This window comes from Osmerus mordax, chromosome 3 (genome assembly GCF_038355195.1).
Source record: "Osmerus mordax isolate fOsmMor3 chromosome 3, fOsmMor3.pri, whole genome shotgun sequence".
Taxonomy (NCBI): domain Eukaryota; kingdom Metazoa; phylum Chordata; class Actinopteri; order Osmeriformes; family Osmeridae; genus Osmerus; species Osmerus mordax.
In genome coordinates this window covers 9,378,871-9,396,467 of record NC_090052.1, presented here as the reverse complement: position 1 = coordinate 9,396,467, position 17,597 = coordinate 9,378,871, and the positions used below count along the sequence as shown (strand labels likewise).

Below are 17,597 nucleotides of genomic sequence, written 5' to 3'. Positions count from 1 at the left end.
TTTAGCAAAGGCCCATGTGGATCTTGATGGTATTGCATTTCCGATTTTGTATGCAATGGTAAAAAGTTCTAAAAATCCTGAGACATTGATAGTATAGGTTAACAGTAACTACCACACCACAAATGGCCCAACATCACCCATAGGTGACGCTACTGGCCACGCCCTGATGCACAAAGATACAAGGCTTTCTGGAATGGGTAGGCTCACCAAGCCCCCTCCCTTCACTCCTTGGCTCGGAATAAAAGCTCTTGTGGATCTTGATGGTATTGCATTTCAGATTTGGTGTCCCATCGGTAAGTCTGCAGCATGGATTTTTACAGTGACAATTTGTAAAGAATATAAATTTTTCAATGGTTTGCAATGTTTGGAGGAATCCGCCATTGCTGCTTGCAGTTATATTTAGGATTCCTCCGTAAGGAGGAAACCTATTGTTATTGTTAGTTTTATTATTATTATTATTATTATTCTAGTTCCATGGGAGTCAATGGCAGCCCCTAGAACCCTTGGATAACTTTTTGTGAAATTTGGCACACTCATTAAGGACAGTTCCTTCTATACCTACACCAAGTTTCATGTATCCCATCAGACCACTCTAGCGCCACCAATGGGTCAAAGTTGGACTTGTGTTTACACACGCAACTTTTGAACCGTATGACCGATTTTCTAATATGAGGTACCATTGGATTCCCTGGATCAAGACGAGTTCAACGCACCCTATGACGTCAATTTCCGGTTATATAGATTTTCCGCTATTTCCGGTTGTATCAAAAACCTTTGAAAGCCTACTCCTCCTACAATTTTTGTCATATCTTCTTCAAAATGACCAGAGATGATCTTCAGACCAAGCCTCACAAAAGTTATCCCATGGCGTTTTGATTTTCTAAACCGTTTGTCCGGCACAGCCAATCAAAATCAGCAAAAAAGCAACCAAACAGGAAGTTGAGTCAAATCTCAGCAAATCTTTGAGATATCAACACTAAACTTGGTGTATCGGTGGACGACACTACAACATGTTACCATGTGCAAAGGCAACTTCATATCTCAAAAAATGATTGATAAAAAGCTAATCGAATTTATCGCTCACGCTAAAATAATACTTTACACATCCGCCAGTAAAAAACTGATACTCTGATTCAATCACAAGTTCATATGAAGACTCTTGAGAATGTTTAGTACACAAATCTGAGAAAAGGTTGACTGTGAGATGAAAAGTAGATTTTTGGTGAATATTTGAAACATGCATGCTTGGCTAATTGCTAATGAAATTTTCAATTTAATGTCTCTCTCTGCTCCTCAGCGCGCGCGCTCCACATTCTCACACACTCAGCCTTTCCCTTGACACACGCGAGCTTGGCGAGACACACACACACACAACATTTTTTGAAAAAGTGGGTCGACCTTGGCTTGAAGCAATGTGTCTTAGTAGCTATTCTGTGGCTAGTTAGGCTAGTAGCATATTTCTATTTTCTTGGAAATATTTACTCACAAATGAAAAGTCACCCTTTGCTTTTCCATGTTTGTGTTCCAAATTCTCTCACACACATGCTGGCCCCTTGACACTATTCATTCTATTTTCTTCAAAATATTTACTCACAAATGCAATAGTTTAGCTTTGAAAATGTGCTGTAAGAGGAGAATAGTGTGCAAAAAATATATAGTTTGGAAAAATGTATCTGAGGATCATTTGTAATTTAGAAGACATTTTCAAGGGGTCTGAATACTTTTGTAAGGAAATGTATGTGTAGGAAACATGTCTGGCAAATTCATATTCCTATGGAATTTGCTGTCAGATTTTTTATAATTGGATTAAAGGTGTCAATAACTTTTGTTTAATTGTATTTACTAGTTTGATCATGTATTTTGTATGATTTGTTTTGGATAATGGAACCAGATATACGGTTTGAAATAAGTATACGTTGGAAGGTGAACAGAAGGATAGTACCTTGTTGACATCAAGAGAAGAACACCATTTTTTTGTGTGCAGAAGATTTTCGTTTACATTTGATCGTAAGTAATAAAAGCATACCTATTACAGCGGTAAACAACATGTATTATAGTGTTTAATTCGTATGATAACTTCAACATCATTTTATTCTGTTTTTGTTCTTGTTTAGTTGAGGTAGGGATTCGTCTTTGCTAGTAAACAGTAGGCTATGTATTTCAGCATAGCAAGCTATATATAACCTTTCTGCTTGTGTGAGACGGCGTATGGAATTAATGTTCTGTACGTGCCTGTACGGTTGGGTTATTCTATATTTCGTCATGTAATTGTGTTGTTTTAATGTGTGCCTTCCAAGTTTTGGTGACTGTACTTACAACCCAAATGTTTTGGTCGAAATGGTAGCTAACTAGCTTAGTTAGCTGCATAGTTACCTAGCATTAGGCAGAAGGCAATAAAGAGAGGCGATAGGAGCGATCGCTAGATGTTTGAGTAGTTAATTGTGTTCAGACAGTGATGAAACCAAACGATAGAAGTTTAACTTAGTTCGTGTGCGTTGATGAATACATAGTCAATGTTTCATTGACTTGTTCCAGTATCACTTTGTGACTCTGTACTGTGTTGTAGATATGTTGGCCTAATGTTAATGTCGAGAAAAGCAGAGATGGCCCTTCGACATGCGGTTAATACTATAAGTAAATGTACTTGCGGTATAGTTGGGTTAAATTGGCAGCGACAGTTGTGTGTAAATTGATGTGGGATCTTATAGTTAGTAATGTTCGTGGTAATTATTGTTTTCACTTGGTGATAGGTGGTGAAGTGTCTTGATCATTGTTCTGGGAGAACGGTCTTACAGATGTAACTTTACATGTGTCTGCACAGGTGATTGTGTAGGCTTCTAATGTTAGCATAGTCTTGCAGGGATTGACATGATTATGGTTTGTCTGCTTGTTTGGGACAAGTGTTTTTTTTGGTAGGGCAAGTGGAAAATAAATGTTCTTGCCCCACTGGACAAGGTAAAACTCAAACTAAATAAAATGCCATGTTACTTGCACTGGCCAGCGTGCAAATGTTGAGGATAGCCCACCGAAGTAGAGTTAGCCAATGTTTTAGCTAACTAATGTCAGTTTGCTAGTTGTATGTAACATTTCACTGGGTCTTGCAGCTGTTTGATTTACTGAAATAATTATGTAATGTTCTATTAGCCATTTCCTTAGTTTAGCAAGTCACAGTATTTTCAAGCTTTCATAGGTTAACTAAGAAGACACAGTAAATAATTCCTATTTTTATATAGACTTTAATAGTTTGCATATTTATTTTGTTTTAGACCACACAGACAAACAAACATATACAAACCCAAAGTTATTTTAGTAAAATAAATGAAGAATGCCTGTGCCTTGTTTAGTGTTCTTATCAACATTCTATGGTGACAACTAAACCCCAACCTTGAGTCAACAACACCCAAACTTCCCAACATGTGGTATGTTACATTGTATAGTGTTTGTAATGTTTTTTTGATGTGCTTTTAGATGCCACGATCCAGCAAGAAATCGACAGCAGCCAAGAAAAGGACAGCTGCAGAGGCCACTGTTGAGGTTTGACTTCCTTGTGAACAAAGCAAAACCAGCTTTTTTTACCCTCGTGCTGCCTTCGGGTCACATGACCCAAAGGTTCATAACGAACCATTGTTGTGTTTACCCAATTTTACCCAATACAAAAACAAATAAAAATAATTTTCTTTTAACCTTCGCAATGTGGGGGGTCTGAGACAGCCCAACGGTTAAAAGAAAATGCTTCACTTTGTTTTTGTATGCGGTAAAGTTGTCGCAATACGACGGTGGGTCACAATGACTGATGGGTCAGAACGACCCGAAGATAACACAAGGGTTAAGTGATAAGATTAATGTAGAAAAATGAATGTGAATGAGCATTCTTAAGAACCTCATTGTTACAGACCTATGTTTGTAATTTTCCTAATTTAGTCAGTGTTTGTATAGTTGTGGTTGTGTGTTTTTTATTTTCTATTCTCCCCTCTTTCTTCCTATTCACTGCATGCAGGTACGGTGTAGTTGGTGTTTCCCAATCCTGTGACCGGCAATCAGCTGCCCACTTCCAACCAGCTGTTTAGTTTCACATGAAATTACCGGAGTCGTCTGTTGTTTGGCAACACAGTTGCTTCTTTACAGTTTTTCAGACAGACTTCTAGTTGAAATCATTGCTAATATACCCTAACCCTATCAAACTGGCAACCTTTAGATTACTAGCCGCTTCCCTAACCGCTCAGCCACCTGACTCCCATGGACTTGCACATGGGGGCTTTAAAATTGGTAAACTGTTTAACATGGGCATATTCTCCATCACACACAGCGAACCTCTGGTAACACAGGAGGGAAGGAACGGGTGCCACCTCATGTATGTTTAGTCTAGGCTCTAGGTGTTTACTAGATCAGATACTTTTTTGGCATTTGCTTTTCTTAGGCATTGTTAAGCATTTATTGTTTTTCTGTTGTGACAATTGTGACAAACATCACTTTTAGTCACACAATTATCAATTAATGTTTCACGCATTGACATTCCCTCTTGTGTTAGGCAAAGAGGGTCATAACAGGTACTGACTAATGTTTGCATTAAGGGTTGGGGTTAAAGATGTATTTTCTGAAGTGAACTGTAGGGTCAATCAAAGTAAACAAACTAGTTTATCATTTAACAATGAGCAGAGACCTCATGTGATTTCCTTAATGCTTGTTTTTGCGAATGTTTAAATGCTAATTGATAGTGAAACAATTTTAATGTTGATGGCTATAGACACTGTCTGAATCATTTATTAATACATATGTCACTAATTTCATGTCATGCTATTGTCATTTAATGATATACTTGAAGGACTGTGTTCCTGTATTGACAAAATACAGACCATGACATTACATGGCCTTCCAAATGTTTTCCTGTTTTGTATTGTATAAAATGTAATTGTCTTAGGTTGCTGTCACTTATTTATGCACTACCATGTGTTTGAGAAGTCTTTACCTTTTTTCTGCCCCATAATTAAATAGCCATGTACTTTTGATGCCCAATATAAAAACGTGTTTGTTACTGCTAATAGCAGTAATGTACACTTGAGAAATATACCAATATAGCTTTATGAAGACTAGTCCTGCAGATGTGTAGTTATTATTCTTCTTTAATATTGTTTTCCTGTTTTTCAGATGCGAAGGGAGAGCAGGCGGAAAGGTGATGCTGTTGCAGCATTACAGTCTGATTTTTCTCTATCCACTGATCCCCCTTCTACCCCTTGTGATATCCCACCTCCTTCTTCATCCCCCACCCCAAGCTTCACCTACTCTGATTTTCCTCCTCTTCCGACCTCTCAGTCATCTGTCTTTAGGCCCTGTGATTCTCTTTCACAGTCTGTGCCTCTGTCGAGATGTGAGACAGAGACCTCACATTCTCATTCACAGGCCAGTGATAACCAAACTGTTCCTCTTAAATCTGCAAGGTGTGCTCCACTACCACACCGTTCTGATGGTGACTCTCACCATGTAATAAACTCTGAACAAAACTCTGAACAAAACTCTGAACAAAACTCTGAACAAAACTCTGAACAAAACTTTGAAAATCTTGAACTAATACCTTCTGCAGTGTTACTGAGCACCATGTATCCAAGCTGTAATAACAGGTTTCTACAAGGAACTTTTCATCAAGGACATGTGATGTTTGGAGAAAATGCAGGTGTACAATGTCTGACAAACAGTTTAACAGCAATTTTGATGAATGAATTAAAAGATGTGTGCACATGGCAATGTAGTGACGTTGATAATATTCTTGTGAATGGAAACAAGCTTTACACATCAGTGCAGAACTGCAATCAGGTAAATGATACTCATCTATTGGTAAGTGATTTGCCAAAGTCTCTTGTGCTTCATCATGTTGATTTTACAATAAATCTTGGGCAAGCATTTAGTGGCATAGTAGGACTACATGATTATGATCCAGAGTTGGCAGATATGTCAATAAGCCTTTATGAAGCACTGCAGAGAGTATTACTAGGAGATGACAGCTGTTTTTTGACAATGAATAAAAGTACATGTGCCATTATTAAACACACCAGTGGTTACGCAGTGTTTGATTCCCACGCACGCAGCTATGATGGCCTTGTTCATCCAACAGGAAAAAGTGTTGTGTGTTTCTTTCAAACCTTTGAGGATATGTACAGTCAGCTCATTAAAAGGCTTGCAAGTTCAATGAATGCCTTTGGAAAACCTTTTGAGGTAACTGGAATCAGCGTAATAATGAAATGTGAAGACGGACCCAACGTCAACACTAAACCAGTACACAGGTCTAGTAGACGGAAACGCAAAGTCAATGCCTTGAAACCACAAGTAACAACAGAGGTATTTGTTGATGTGAATATTCATGTTGCCGAGAGCACTTTTGAAACACAAACAGAGTGTGGTCATTCATTGCCATCACAAAATGAGAATGAGTTGTGTAAAAACAAAAGGCCTATCAATGCTACCAGTGATGAAAAACTTTCGACAACAAAAAGTATTGATCTAACTGTAGACAAATACAATGAGTGTGTTGATAACACACTGAATGTTATAGACTGTAGGGCTAGTGCAACAACAGAAACAGAAAATATGTGTACAGACAGAATAAAAAAATTTGACTTGAATGTCACAACTTTGGACGATGTTGATGAAGTGTGTAAAAATACTGATGATGTTGTAGTTGGTGATGTGACACTGCCAACGTGGACGTTTTCTCCCTTAACATTTATGCATCAAACTGCGTTATGTTCACAGTTCGATTTGCAGAATGTAAATGATAACCATGATTCAACCATAATTCAACAATGCACAGTATTAAGTTGTCCATGTGAATCAAAAGCTATCAGAAAAGATGGAAACTGCTTGTTCCGGTCACTGGCTATGGCAATTTGCGGCAATGAAAGCCCTCACATGAAAATACGAAAAAATGTGGTAAGACACTTAATGAAAAATGAGGAAACATTTCAAAAGTATTTGACAACTGAATACACTTCTGTAGAACACTACATAAAGTCTTCACGAATGATGTATGCAAACACATGGGGCACTGAATTGGAAATTATAGGTGCAGCAGATCTGTTCCGTACTGACATTTACACATTTAATTCTGATCGCTGGAACATCTACAAAAGTCTTTCAAGAACAAGTGACAATGCCATATATTTGAATCATGTCAATGGGAATCATTATGAATTGGTAACTTGTGTAACGGATACACATTGTGAAGGTGCATGCGCATCATTGTGCCAAGCAAAAAAAGCAATGCCAAAGTGTAATGTAAATTTGAGGAAAAGGTTATCAACAACTGGTAAAATACAACAAAGTCAAGATAAAGCTGCCATTAAGAAGCAAAAATATCAGAATGATATTCAATTCCGACAAAATTGCAAAATGTTGCAACAAAAATTATATGCAACGGATGATCAATTCAGAAAAACAAAATTGCAGTCCAGCCAAGATCAGTACAGAACAGATGAGGACTTTCAAACTAAAGTTAAAGAATACAGTCAAAGGAAATACAAATGTGATGAAGACTTTCAAACTAAAGTTAAGGAATACAGTCAAAGGAAATACAAATGTGATGAAGACTTTCAAACTAAAGTTAAAGAATACAGTCAAAGGAAATACAAATGTGATGAAGACTTTCAAACTAAAGTTAAAGAATACAGTCAAAGGAAATACAAATGTGATGAAGACTTTCAAACTAAAGTTAAAGAATACAGTCAAAGGAAATACAAGTGTGATGCAGATTTTAAAAATAAAGTTAAAGAATTTAGCAAGAATAAATACAAATGTGATGCAGACTTTCAAAGCAGTGTAAAAACACAAGGCATGCAAACATATATTTCTAAGAAAAATCAGACATATTCCATGGATTTTGTCATCGAATCTTTTAGAAAGAATGTCAAAACAGGCCCTCAATTTGTTTGCTCAGTTTGTCATCGCCAGCTTTTTCGAAAGCAAGTCATTGAATGTAAACATGATACGTACACAACCAGTCTAACTGTTGTTGCTTTGGCTAAAAAATGCATTACAGAAACATATTTACAGACATGTAATGAAGAATGTGATGATAACTGCACTGCTCATATTCAATCATCTAAGTTGTGGATATGTCACACATGTCACCGTAAAATATGTGCTGGTAGAATGCCTGAACAAAGTGTAGCCAATAATTTGCATTTGGAAGCCATTCCTTCTCAGCTACAGTGCTTAAATTCTCTTGAGCAACACTTAATAGCGAAACATATTCCTTTTATGAAACTTTTGGCATTACCAAAAGGTGGACAAAATGGTTGTCATGGACCTGTCGTTTGTGTTCCATCTAATGTCAATCAAGTAACAAACATGCTTCCAAGAAATGATGGAAATGATTTAATGTTACGAATTAAACTGAAACGCAAATTAACATACAAGGGGCATTATGAATATAAACATGTACATACAAACCATGTCTATAATGCCTTAGAGTACTTAAAGTTAAATAACAAATGGTATCATGACATTAGCATCAATAAAGAATGGGTTAACCCTCTGGACAAAATAGACGATGTGCAAGTCAGTCATCATCAACAAAATGTCATCAGTGACACACTCCAAAATGCGGAAAATACTGATCATACACATATGGAAATTTGCAATAATAATAACACAACATCTCAAGTTGACACAACTGTTGGAGATGTAAATAAAAACAGTGAAATATGTATTACTGCTGTGCCAAATGACATGGTTAGTGAACCAATGCAAACAACAAGCGTTGCTAATGAAAGAAAAAAGAACACAACGGAAAATGATTCAGAAAGTGATGATCCTGAAGAAGAGTTGACATACACTGAACAAACACATGGAATGTTTCTAGACACATGTTTACAACCAGTAGATATTGCTCAAGAAGTGTTGGATCAACATTTTGACTCTGTGTTATCAGTTGCCCCTGCTGAGAATAATCACCCCATTAAACTGTTAGAAGATGCTACAAATGAAGGAAAATGTTTTCCTATGTTATATCCAACGGGAGCTCCTACTTTTCATGACCATCGCAAAGAAAAAATAACCCTGGCAAAATATTTAAACACGCGTCTACTAAATGCTGATGGCAGATTTGCTAAAAACACGGACTTTATATTCTATGCGCAGTACATATCAGAGGTGCAACAAGTTTTGTCAAATGTATCAATTGCCATGCGCAAAGGTTTAGGCACTGAATTGCCGTACAAAGAGCAACCCAATTTTCTAACTGATGCAGAATCTTTAAAACGAGTGTTAAAAAATGACGAAGGTTACAAGTTTTTACGACCTATACGTGGAACACCCCCCTTTTGGCAATCTGCACAAAAAGATCTGTTTGCTATGATACGCCAACTCGGAATCCCCACATGGTTTTGTTCGTTTTCCTCAGCTGACATGCGCTGGCCTGAAATGATAACAACACTCAGTCATGAACAAAATAAAAATGTTCCTACAGATGAACTGACTTGGTCAGAGAAATGTGCCTTGTTGAAACAAAACCCAGTTACAGCTGCAAGAATGTTTGACCACAGATGGCACAGTTTCTTGAAAGATGTGATCATGTCTCCAGCTGCTCCTATTGGAAAAATATCGGACTACTTTTACCGTGTAGAATTTCAAAACAGAGGCTCCCCTCATTGTCATTGCTTGTTCTGGGTGGAATCAGCCCCTCAAATTGACAAAGACCCTGATGATAAGGTTGTAGACTTTATTGACAAATATGTATCTTGTGAACTGCCATCATCCGACGATGAAGAAATGTGTGAGATTGTCAACACAGTGCAAAAGCATAGCACTAAGCACTCAAAAACCTGTAGGAAAAAGAAAACTGAATGTCGGTTTAACTTCCCACGACCCCCATCTTGTCGAACATTTATTGATCGTATTGTCAAACCTGCACAAAATCAATGCAATACAGAACAATCACATCAACCAATGACTGAGGAAGATGAATTGAGAAAACTGATGACACCAGACATGGCTGAAAAGATTTTGAAAATGGTCAGAACAACTTTACTAAATAGTGATCAAACATTTGAATCGCCAGAGGAACTCTTTGAAAGCATCGGAATTTCACAATTGCTTTTTGAAATTGCAAATTCACAACTAACCAATAAAACCAACGTTGTTTTAAAAAGAAAGCCCGGTGACATTTGGATTAACCAATTTAACAAAGACCTGTTACGAGCTTGGAATGCCAATATGGATATTCAGTACATTGTGGATGCATATTCTTGTGTAGTGTACATTATTTCTTATATATCCAAAGCAGAGAGAGAAATGGGATTGTTACTAGATTGTGCACAAAAAGAAGGAACTAAAGGCAATCTGGATGCCAAAGCTGCATTCAAATCACTTGGCAGTGTTTACCTTCATAATAGAGAAGTGTCTGCACAAGAAGCAGTATACAGACTGACTGGAATGCATTTAAAGGAATGCTCACGCAAAGTAACTTTCATACCAACAGGAGAACACCCTATGCGCATGAGTTTACCTTTGAGTGTATTGCAAGACAGAAAACTAAATGACAACAATGAACAAAACACTATATGGATGACAAGTGTAATAGAGAGGTATAAACATAGACCACAATCACCACCGTTCCAAAATATGTGCCTTGCCACGTTTTGCTCAGAATATCGAGTCTTGAGTCAAAGTGAAGTCCCAGCTAATCCAAGCGAATCTGTCATTCAACTTCAGGACAAATATGGTTACATTAAAAAAAGGTTGCGCACAGAACCAGCTGTTATTAGATATGCAAGACTGTCACCCACAAAAGATCCAGAAAAATACCATCATAGCCAGCTCCAATTGTTTTTGCCCCACTATGAAGACTGTCAATTGAAACCACATCCTTTTGTATCATTCGAAGAGTTTTACAATGTTGGAATTGTACGTGATTTCAGTGATAACATAGACACAGTTAAAGAAATTATTGAGAATAATAGGTCTTTGTATGAACAAAATTCTGACAAACTAGATGATGCTCAACTTGTCATGGAACAACAGGGTGATTTGGATGATGCATGGGCACATATTTGTCCGCAATCTGAAATGGAACGGCTTCAGTGTTTACAATCACAGGACATAATTCATGATGAAAATGATTTACAGCCCATTTCTGAAAATATTCCAGACTTGACAGAAACTGTGCCTATGACGGGTAACATAGAAGTTAGAAAAACATTTATGACTAAAGAAGCAGCATGGGACATAATGAGATCTTTAAATGATGAGCAAGCGCGCATATTTTACAAACTACGTCAGTGGAGTTTAGAAACAGTATGGGGACAAAAACCACAACCAATACACCTTTTTGTCACTGGTGGAGCAGGTACAGGAAAAAGCCATTTGATAAAAGCCATACATTATGAGTTGTCACAAATTCTAGTGCAACTATGCACAAACCCTGATGACACTACAGTGCTATTAACAGCTCCTACAGGCGTTGCCGCATATAACATTAATGCTGCTACAATACACAATACTTTTTGTATTGGCACAGATGTGCGATTACCTTACCAGCCGTTAGGTGAGGAAAAGATCAACTCTTTACGAGCAAAACTTTCCAATTTGCAATTACTGATCATCGATGAAATATCAATGGTAGACACCAGACTGTTTGCATACATTCACGGAAGACTAAGACAAATAAAACAGTGCGGAGATCATTCTTTGTTTGGAAAAGTTAGCATTGTTGCGGTTGGAGATTTTTACCAGTTACCACCTGTTAAAGGGAAACCTCTGTACAGTGATATGCCAGGACTAAACATTTGGAACGATCACTTTCAAATTGCAAATTTGACACAAGTTGTGAGACAAAAAGATTCTACTTTTGCTGAGCTGCTGAATCGCATACGTGTCCATGAAAAATCAACTCCTATGTTGCCTGCAGACGTTGAGATATTGAAACAATGCGAAACAGGAGGAGTCTTGAATGTATTGCACATTTTTGCAACAAATAAACAGGTTTGCTATTATAACTCTGAAATGCTCAATTCAATTTGCCCAAATGCTATAACTATTGAAGCACAAGACTTTGAGCGAAATCCAAAAACAGGACGTATGGAAAGAAAGAATGGCCACCACAGCAAAGTTTTTAATACCTGTCTTAAGCCAAGTGTCAATGTGGGAATACAAGCTCGCATCATGCTGACTAAAAACATTGATGTTTTAGATGGACTTGTTAATGGTGCTTTCGGGACAGTTTTCCAAATCATGTTTGATACAGACAAATACTTTCCCTCTTTAATACATGTTGAATTTGATGATGGCAAAATTGGACAACTGCAAAGAGCTAAAATAACTACACCAAACAATACTCATCGAAACATCACAATCATTAAACCCGTAGAAGACAGAGTCTCAAACAATGGTGGAATACGGCGGCAGTACCCATTACAATTAGCCTGGGCTTGTACCGTACACAAAGTTCAAGGTTTAACAGTTAACAGTGCAGTGGTAAACTTGAAAAAAATATTTTCACCAGGACAAGCTTACGTCGCTTTAAGTCGTGTCTCTTCTCTGTCAGGCTTAGTAATTGAAGACTTGAAAGAGTCAAAGATTTATTGCAACAGTAATATCAAAGATGTTCTTGCAACAATGCCAACATTCATCTCCAAAAACTCACCTTCAACCACTCCATTATTCACAATTGCTTTTCATAACATTCAAAGTCTCAATGCACATTTTAAAAACATGCAAGCAAACAACAGTATTTTGAAATCACAATGCATTTGTGTTGCTGAAACATGGCTTCAACCAAACTTTCCAACTGAACATTTACTTTTACCTAACTTCACGTTTTACAACAACACACGTTTCAATTGTTACAGTCCAATAAACAGTTTCACCAAGACTTTAAAACTTCAGGCAAATGGTGGTGTTGGAATATATTGTCAAACAGATCAAAACATTGAAGTCAACACACCATGTAATACAAATCTGGAATCATTAGTCTTCCACGTTCCACAGTTTCAATTAATCGCTGCAGTTCTATACAGGCCCCAAACATACCAAGTTGACATATTTAAAGAAAATCTATTACATCTTATTGCTGAAATTAACACCTTTCCAGGAGCTAAAATGATCATGGGAGACTTTAATGAAAATCTGCTTACTTCTAAAACAATACAAACTGTTTTTGAACAACACCATTACATTCAATTAGTTGACTTTTCAACCACTGATGCTAACACAATAATAGATCATGTATACACAAAAGATGTCCAATTTCAAATATCGCTTGAATTGTTGTCAACATATTACAGTCATCATAATGCTGTACTAATTCACATAAATTAACTACACTTTAATGAATGTTAAAACAAAAGTCATAGCTTAAGTAAATCAACGTAGTATACACATTAACTAATATATTTTCAAACACACTATTTGTACAGCAGGTGAGAAATAAATTATATCATATTAAATAATGAATTTCCATATTTTTCTGTTAATTTATGAAAAAACACTTCAAGGACTTATATGACATTAACATGTCAACATGTAACAGGTAACTTGTGCTTTGTATATTATAAGCTTCATGTATTGTACAATGTTATGACACTTATTTGTATGAAATTACTAAATGTTAAAGTGCTATAACAACATGTTTTGTAGTCGTGTTGATATTTAAATATCATTCTGTAATTTTCTCTCCCAGCCTTCTGGCAGCACACACACACACACACACACACACACACACACACACACACACACACACACACACACACACAATGCTGTGCAATACTTTTCTCATCAGCACACTAATCCTTGTGCTTTAAAATGTTGGACTACATTCAACCACCCAACATCTGAAACCTCAAGTACCACATCAGGTAATGTAAATGACACATTTCATATGTTTTTACTGTAATAAAGCTTACGTTACACACCACACTCATACAATTTTCATGTTTGCTTTTCAGCAATCACCTCAAACCTTCAAGCCATGTGGACCTATCACTGCTTCCATCATTCATCAACCTTGATTTGGCAAGACTAAAGCAACTTCAATTACAAGGTAGGTAATTACTTACTTACAATCGTATTCTTTCTGGGGCAAACATTTATTTTCTTTCTATATTGTTTCACTGCATTAAAATATATATTTACGTATCACTAAAGGAGCCTTGTCCAGATACCAAACACAGCATTGAAATCTTCTTGCTGAATCCTTATGCTTTGAAATGGTGGATTTCATTAAACCAGCCAACTACTGAAAACTCTCCCACCACCACTACTACATCAAGTAAAGTATATTATACATTTACCAAGTTTTTATTGTAATAAAGGTCACATTGTAAACATGATTCTCTTAAAATCTTAATGTTATGCTTTTCAGCTACCCACTTCAGGCCTTTAAACCTTGTGGAAGTACCAATGGTTTCATCATTCAGCAATTTCAGTCTGGAAACACTAAAACACCTGCACTAAAAAGTATGCTTTTATACCTACCTACTTACAATTAACAATTAGTCTCTCTTGGGGCAAAATGTCTGTTCTACCTAAATTGTTTTACTGCATCAACTAAATATTTATGTATAATTACAGGAGCCTAGTCCAGATTTCAACCAAGCATTGAGATATTCTCGCTGAATACCCTGAGAAACTACTATTACTAAACTGACAACTAAGATGTCTCCTGAACGCTGGCTGATAAGACCCTACTCCTTCCTACCTTGTGGTAAATATATTTATAATTTATTTTTCTTTGGATTTCACAATCCATACACTGTAAACATATTAACATGAAGACAAAACACGTAGTTACAGCATAATAGTACCTAGTAATCCTATACACAAAATATTGTACAGTACAACATATATATTTCAACAAACACAATCACATATTTGCTTAAAATAATTCACCTATACACTGCTTACTGTCAATAACATATTTGTAACACATGCAAATGTCACAAATGCACCTTTTAATGTTTCATTTATTCAATATTTTGTTTATATACATATACATGTTTGTCTATTTTGTGTTTCCACACAGGCTAACTACAATTATCTAAAATGTGAAGCATAACTCAATGAAAACTCTGGACCACTGGATACAACATCAACAACTGGATGTACAGATATCAAAGAAGTCTGTGGCTGCCTGAAATTTCACAATGGACCATGTGTTTTAAATCCACCCTACTTAACAACCTTCTAATTCATAACAATCCAAAGTCACACATGAGAATTGTATTGCACTCAATATTACACATTACACGATTGCAGCATACAGTACATCACATTTTGTATTATATTGTGTCAGCATAGAATATGTAGAAAGACACACATTACACAAATTTAACACTGCAAATACATTCCACAATCATTGCACAATTTTTCCCCACTTTTGTTCTCATTTACATTTTACTATAATACATGTGTTTCTGCATTTGTGCATATTTCGTTTCTTGTTACCGTAGCTATATATACAACAAGCTACCTTAAAAGAAATGACATATGAAATGTTTCTATTTCTGAATTCCCACTTAAACATTTTTAACACCACTTCCCTTACTTAATATTGATAACAGTTTTCAATGCAATTTTCTTTGTTAATATGTCAAATTTATACCTTTACCAAATAAAATACTTGTATTCTTACACAACTGCCTCTTGCCCCCTATTTCAAAAACTAATTCAATTACTAGACATGAGGCAAGGGAAAGCCCTTCACTCTGCTTAACAGTATGTTTTTTTTTGTATATGTCAGATTTTCCAACTAAACAACTCAATTCCACTAACCAGTTCCCTTATTGATAAACTGGTAAAACACAGGCTTAACAGTTTCTTATTGTATTTTTTCTCTTTTTAGTTATCAGTGAAATATAGATTTGCAAAGTTACTAGCTCTGTGCACAAGTGTAGTAACGAACATCTGCTGTAGCCAGTGATGGCAAAAATATGCCAATAAAATGTTGGCAAATCAGTTTCCGGTTTCCTTGAGGCAATCACCCGCGTCGCCAAAAATGTCCAGTTTTAGTTGATGTCTCCAAGACCTGCTTAAAATAAGCATCAGTGATGTCCATTGAATTGTAAATGCCTGGTCCCTGCTCCAGAAAGCAAGCAAAACAAGGGATTCAAACTCTACATATTGAGTTATCTGCACAACTATGAAATTAAGTAGTTTAATGTGATGTGCCGGCCAGCTAGCAAATAAGCTAGTTACTGACGTGTTTATTTTTAGTGTAATATAGAAGCTTGTTTTTCTTCATTTTACACGCAAACTATCCGTTTATATGTATTATCATCTGTATTTCTGTCATTCTCAGTTTCTAATAAAAATCAGGACGAGTCGTGGTCAGGGCATTGTGCTACAGCTCCATAAAAAAGCTGAGAAACCTCACTGTTTGAGTGTATGGTGAAGTTAGGATTGATAACGACACGCAGCTGTACCTGTTGTTCCCCCCAACTGATCCGGGAATCTCAGCTAGGATCAAGGCCTGCCTCACAGACATCTCCACCTGGATGACCAAGCACCACCTCCAGCTGAACCTAGCCAAAACAGAACTTCTCATCATCCCGGCCAAACCCTCCATCTTCCACAATATGTCAATAACCCTGATATGTTCATCCTCTGCCAGGAACCTCAGGGTTCCCATGGATGACGAGCTCTCCCTCACAGTTTACAATGCTGCAGTCTCCCCTGGTCGTGTAGATTCACCCTCTACAACTTCTGTAAGATCAGGGGATACCTGTCTGAGCATTCCACCCAGCTGCTAGTCCAAGCACTTGTTCTCTCCAAGTTGAACTACTGCAACTCACTGCTCGCCACTCTCCCAGCATGCGCAACACGCCCTCTCTAGAGAATTCAGAACGCAGCAGCCCGCCTGGTCTTCAATCTACCCAGACGCTCCCATGTTACCCGGCTCCTCATCTTTCTCCACTGGCTACCCATCACAGCCCGTATCAGATTCAAGACCCTGGTACTGACCTTCCGAGTGCTGAACGGGACTGCACTTGACTACATCAAGTCTCTCCTCCAGCCTTACACCCCCACCTGCCACCTACAGTCTTCTTCTGACAACCACCTGGTGGTCCCACCGCTCAAGACCGTCTTGGTCCCAACACAAGCTCTTCTCCTGTCTGGCCCCCAGTGGTGAAATCAACTCCCCACCTCCATCAGAGACACTGACTGTCTCACCACCTTCAAGAAAAGGCTCAAGACACTTGTTTCTGATTCCACTCATGGAAGTTCTATGTTCCACACAAAAGAACACTCTGATGTCTTCGGGAGACAAAGCAAACAATTTTAGTCCAAAGAAGTTAGTAAAATGATACATTTAAAGCTGCTGTCTTAGCGACTCTAATTCCCTCAACATATCTTCATACTGCTCCCAATCCAGACATACAGTACCGCTGACCCCAGAGTCGTGGTCAACAACAATCAAGACCATAAAATGTTGCTCAATGTCCTCCTCTGACTCTGCTGGGTCAGGTTCTGGACTTTGTGGTCAAGATCAACGCTCCCAAACACCAGCATGTGACTTATTGGTATTGGTACTTATTGGTATTCCACTTAAATAACAAAGGAACAGAGCCTGCTGCAAAAACCCGTCTACCCTTAGCAGTAGTGATGATTTCATG

At 37.3% G+C, this 17,597-nt stretch overlaps 1 long non-coding RNA gene across 1 annotated transcript; it reads left to right on the top strand.

Moving 5' to 3' along the window:
• Positions 1 to 14,375: 14,375 nt before the first annotated feature.
• Positions 14,376 to 15,350, top strand: LOC136941236 (uncharacterized). Its single transcript, XR_010876464.1, has 3 exons — positions 14,376 to 14,442; positions 14,557 to 14,689; positions 15,008 to 15,350. It is a non-coding gene; the product is annotated as an uncharacterized lncRNA (long non-coding RNA).
• The last annotated feature ends 2,247 nt before the right edge of the window (positions 15,351 to 17,597 follow it).